Below are 6,000 nucleotides of genomic sequence, written 5' to 3'. Positions count from 1 at the left end.
GCATCCAGAAGATCGCAGTTGGATCCCCAGTCAGATCATATGCCCGGGTTTCGGGCTTGATCCCCAGTAGGGGTTGTGCAGGAGGCAGCTGATCAATGACGCTTATCATTGAAGTTCTATCTCTCTCTCCCTCTTCCTTCCTCTCTCTGAAATCAATAAAGACATATTAAAAAAAAAAAAGTTGTACATGAAATTGTTTCTTCAGTCACGAAGATGAAGATCTATTAGGAGAGAAATAATATGTGTATTCAAACGCTTTCAATACAAGGTTTATTGTGAGTGCCATCTAAATGGTACAATGGCTTATTATAGTTCAATGTTGCTTATTGCACCATCTAAAATGGTACAGTCATCAATGGCTGATTATTGATTGAGCAGAGTGGTGTTGCCCAGACTTGCCTGAGCATAAAATTCTCCTAAAGTCTTTGTGGAGTTCTTGGGCACTAACCCAAACCCCTGAGTTGGAATCTCTGAAGAAGGAACAAAGAATTTACACTTCAGCCACCTTCCAAGCTCCCTAATGACTCTTCTGGTCAGTCACGTTTGGAAAGCACTGCTGCAGTGGAAACATAAAGGTGAAACATAAAACACCTGGATAGAGCCTTGGTTCTGTCCCTGGCTGACTTGGTGACCAGAGGCACAGGCCTGTCCTTAAGATTAGAGAACCAGGAGCAAAAGAACACATGGGGGCCTATATCATATGTCTAAATATTTAAAACTATAAATAAAGTTTAAAATTATTAAATAAAACGTGACCTACCCTATTCCACGTTGACAAAATCACATTAAAACTACCTGGAAGGCCAGGTTCAAATTTAGATTCTCAGACTCCTCATATTTCTCTCTGGAGCATGGAAGCATGGGGAAAGTTAACCTCTGGGTCCCAGCCCACAGCTCCTTCTCTTCCCATCTCTTGTTCCTGTCCAACGTGAGGGCCTCGTGTCACAGGTCTGACTCCTGGCCCATGTCCACGCTCAGTCCATCTTCTTTGAAAACAGCTGTCCCTTGGCCATGACTAGCTTAGGGGTACACACACCAGCTGTCCTCTCTGCCATAAGCAGGGCACAGCCAGATAAGAAGGCCCAAGCAGGCTCGAGAGTGGGCTCAGGGCTGCACAGGTAAGGAATTTCAGAGTCCCTCGACCAGAAAGGTATGTGGCACAGGCTCCTCTTGGCTGGTAGATTCTTCACCCCTTGGGAAGAAAACAGCCAGATGAAAGCCAGACTGCAGTCTTAGACTATAGAGCCCATACGGGTGCACCTCTTGCCCATGTCCAAGGAGGTACTGCGGTGGCCAATAGGTCAATCAGTTTGACCTTCAGTTTGTCACTATAAAGTGGATCTTGTAAAGCCTCTGCACAAGATGATTTGTGAGCCTAAAATAGGGTGGTATTTCTGAAAGCACTATCTAAACTCACAGTATTTACAGCATTCAAATGTTAGTTGTGCTACTACGGTTCAGGTATAAAGGAAATAGAAACTCTTTCCAGTTATAGATCAGGAAAGTCCCTTTATAGAAGTTGGCATGTAACCTAGATTTCAAAAATAGAAAAGGTATTGAGAATCCAAAATGTGAACTGTGCATGGGACAGAATTTCAGGCCAGAAGAGTGGTAGAAACCAAGGCATGAAGACAGGAAATTACTGCATGTTCCTCAAACAGGGAACAGTCCAGATTGCCTGAGTTGGAGAGCTTTTGCTCAAGTTAATGTGATTTATGACAAGCAAGAACTGAGCCAAGATTGGGGTAGGAGAGAATGGGGGACTGGGCGTGTGGAGGGAGAGTGGTTGAATATCAATCTCAGAGATATGATTGAGCTCTAACTAAGCTAGGACAGCCTTTATATTTTCAGTTTCTGATTTTATAAGCACACACAGACATCTCAAAAATAAAGTTAATTATTTTAAACACCACTATAAACTTCCTCAACATTTTGCATAAGTCTTTATCAAGGCTTCAGACAGTGACAGATCTTTTGGTATATAGTTTTTCTTTCCCTCCATTTCTTTTTCTGTATTTTGACCCTGAGTTCAGCTCTGAAGATAATAGGTATGTGAACTAAGGTAAGTTATTTCACAACTCTGAGCCTTGATTTCCTCTTTCTACATTACGTATTTCAGGGAGCTGTATTCTCATTGCTCTTCATTCATTTGGGCACCTTATTTACAGCCAGTGGTCCTCTCTTTTCTCACTCTGTCACTTACCTACCTCCTTGTGGAAAATGGCATTTATGGAGGTTTTTTTTTTTTGGGGGGGGGGGTCTTTGTTTTTCTCAAATTCTTGGAGAAAATTGTAAAGATAAAGAAATAATGTTTGTTTTTTCAGTTTTTGTGGGTTTTTTAAAGATTTGTAGATGAGCACTGGGCAAGGGGTTCCGGAGCAGGAAGAGACCAACGATGCCAGCAAAACGCAGGCAGAAATACAACTGGTCCAACGATGGGTCCGGGCTGCGCAACATGAGCCATATTTGCCCTGAAGTTTCAGTTGCAATATGATTAAAAATCATAACTCTTGAATGGAATTGATATAATGTCAAAATATTTACTTCCATGCTCTGAATAGCTGGCAAAATCTGCCCTATGGAAGTCATCTCTGTCTCACATTAATCTTCCAGCGCCTGACTTCACTTCCGCTCTGCACTTAACACTTTCCCTTGCTCTGCCTGTAAACTAGTTGGCTCCCTGTTTGCCGCATGACCCCGTGTGACCATCTGCCCTTGAAAGGCAGATTTAGGTTTTACTTATGCTTGTAAATCCCAACACTTAGTACTTTACCTTGTAAGTAACTCAAATCACACAACAGAGATTAGGTGTTGAATAAACCCGTGGGCAATTCTTTACACGCACGCACACGCACACACACAAATTATTACGGGATATAAAATGCCAACCCATTCCCAAATACTATGTTATATAATTATAGTACAACAGAAAAGGCAATGGTCATTACAGAAGGAAACAGAAGAAAAGAGCCTAACGTGGACTTGGGAGACGTGGGGGAAGCGCCTCGGCCGATTCCCGCGGGGGAGCGCTGGGCTCCGTCGGCCGAGGGCTGGAGGCGGGTGCCATGGAAGAGGGGCTGCGCCGAGCCCGCAGGGAAGGAGGGCCTCGTGGTCCTTGTTTCTGAAGCCTCTCTTCAGTTTTGCAAAAATATAAACTATGATTTTAGAGCAGCAGAAAGTGAGGCTGAAAAGGAATACAGTTTCCCCAATTCCGAGGATGCTGCACGGCACGAGGAAAAGCTGTTTCGCATGTACTCAGGGGGAAGAGCAGCAGGGCCAGGTGCGCGCGGAAACAGGGCTGGCTCTTGTGTGGAACTGGGATCTGGGTGTGACACGGACAGATTTGGGGACGGAGAGGTCTTCAGTTGAAGGCTCTATTGTGGTGTAATTTGGAAATGGTGAGGGTTAAAAAGGAGAGCTCTAGTGTGAGAGTCCTCACACTAGAAAATAGTGTGATTTTTAAAAAGATATATATATATCTTTATTGATTTCAGAGAGAGGAAGGGAGAGGGAGAGAGAGATAGACACATCGATGATGAAGAGTCGCCCCTGAACAGGGATCGAGCCCGCAACCTGGGCATGCGCCCTGACCGGGAACCCAACCTCGATCTCCTGGATCCTAGGTCGATGCCCAACCACTGAGCCACACCAGCCGGGCAATAGTGTGAGATTTTTAAGAGTGAAAATTATCTAAACTTAGAGGTTCATTGAGTTTGGGGTGTATGGGAAAGGAAGAGTGAAGATTGAGTCATACCCTTGGCTGAGTGATTATCACCAAGAATTGTGTTAAAAAAATAATGAAGGGGACTCAGGTTTAAAAAGAACATGAGTGTTGCATTTGAATGCACTGAACTTAAAAGTAGGTCACACTCATACGAATGTATGACAGACAGCTATGTTATGCTTGAGCTTGGGAAAGAGCTGGGTTGTAGTTATAGTTTTATATGCATATAGATATCAATTTTAAACCTTGGAGATGGAGAGAACCACCCAGTAAATACATGACCTAACAGAGGCTGCCACCAGGATCACCTCGGGTCACCCAGGAACTTGCCCTGACCATGGACTTCTTCAAAGAGCCGCCACTCCTGACCAGCAGCCGTGCAACAGCCTCCAGTTCCTCCATCCAGTACGAGGTTAACTATGAGACCAATTCCAGGACACGCATGCATTTGTCCCGGGCATCACAAGGTACATTGAGCAGGCTATGGTTCCCTTCAGCATGATCACTGGCTCTGTGAAATTTTTCTCTTGACCAAAGCAAAATGTTTCTTTGTAAAATTTTTGTATTTATTGATTGATTTGAGAGAGAGAGGGAAGGAGAAAGCGAGAAACATCAATTTGTTGTCCCACTTACTCATGCATTCATTGGTTGATTTTTGTATGTGCCCTGACTGGGGTTCGAACCCACAGCCTTGGTGTGTCGGAAGGACGCTCCAACCACCTGAGCTATTCAGCCAGGGCTCAAAAGGTTTCTTACAAAAGAGATGGTGGCTTTGGAATCACACATTATTCACCCGAGGAAGCTGGTGATGTAAATCATTCACAACTGGGGCCAGCTGCCTGACGGGTCTGTGTCTGGCCCCCCGCAAGGGATCACCCCCTCCCCTCACGGGCCTTCATTGATTTTATTCTCATGCGGCGCTGACATTTGAAGAATTCCAGGCCCCTCGTGCTGGCCTCTGTCTCGGGCTCAGGGCACTGTCTCACTGCATGCGTTAGACTCTAAATCCGCGTCTTACCCTCCCCTGCTCATTCATTCAGGGAATACCCTGTACCTGGTATAATAATAACAATTATTATTATTATTGATGTGGTTTCTTTTTTTCTGACTGGATACACCAGGGCTTTGACTGGTCTTTCTGGAAGCAGCTGTATCTCCTCCAAGTCTCTTTGCAAACACTCTCACTTTATGAAACCAGCCCCAGCCGTGGGACCCTCACCGTAGTTCCAGTTCCCTTCAGTGACCCCTGCTTCTGGGCTCTGGGAGCCCCACGCCTTCATGCTTTCTCTTCAGCCCCGGGGAAGGTAGCACCTTCCTGCTTCTGTTCATCTCTGAATTTTCTCACCACCGCTATTAGGTTTTTCAGCTCACTCAGCTCCTTCCACCTGGTTTAAATATCTGCTGTGGCTCTGTTTTTGTTTGGTTTGGTTTTGACCTGAACCCAGACTGATATGGCCAGTGGAAAGTATAGTTCAGATGATCAATCAGGCCGGTGGGAAAGAGGCAGAAGGAGGTCTGTGACTGTGAGAACATTCGGAAATGACAATAATAACAATGGTCGGGGGGTCAAAAATGGCACCTTGGGAATAAAGATTAAGTAAGATATTGATAATAGAAAGTTTTAATAAGAAAGTGAGATAGTGGAGGTTTTGTTTTAGAATGATAAAATATAATTTACCATATTTTCTTTTAAACTTACTTAAGGAAATTTTATTTTGAAGCGAGGAAACCAACTCAAGCAGTCAGAACAAATAGGAACAAAATTGCTTCTGCAAAGTCAATTTTAAATGAAGATTAAAATTGTTATTTTCGAGCTTCATCAAATTGCCATTTAAAACATATTGAAAAGAAAACTGCTACCTGCTCTTACCAGATGTTCTGCAAATACTCAGCATCACTTGATATGTATTAAGTCACTATGAAAAGCAGCACTAGAACTCAGACATATTTCTCTTGCCAATTTTTGAAAATTGAAAACAAACTATCAAGATTACAATGATTATTTTTAATTAACTTTCTTAAGGTTTGACAACTTCCCATTTTGTTTTTAAACTCACTATAGGGTATAACTAGATATTGCTAATAAACTATAAAACCAGGACTACAGGTCTTTCCTTTTAAAGGATGAAGAAAGACATGTAACAATTTTGCACTGATTGACAGGTGACACAGAGCACCGGTTACTTTGTTAAAAGAATTCCATCTCTGAGTTTACCGAAGAGTCTGACCAGCTGCATTTTATTTATTTGTCTGTTTTGACTTCACAGTATTGGACA

The sequence above is a fragment of the Miniopterus schreibersii genome, assembly GCF_964146895.1.
Source record: "Miniopterus schreibersii genome assembly, chromosome: 1".
Classification (NCBI taxonomy): domain Eukaryota; kingdom Metazoa; phylum Chordata; class Mammalia; order Chiroptera; family Miniopteridae; genus Miniopterus; species Miniopterus schreibersii.
This window is presented reverse-complemented; position numbering follows the sequence as displayed.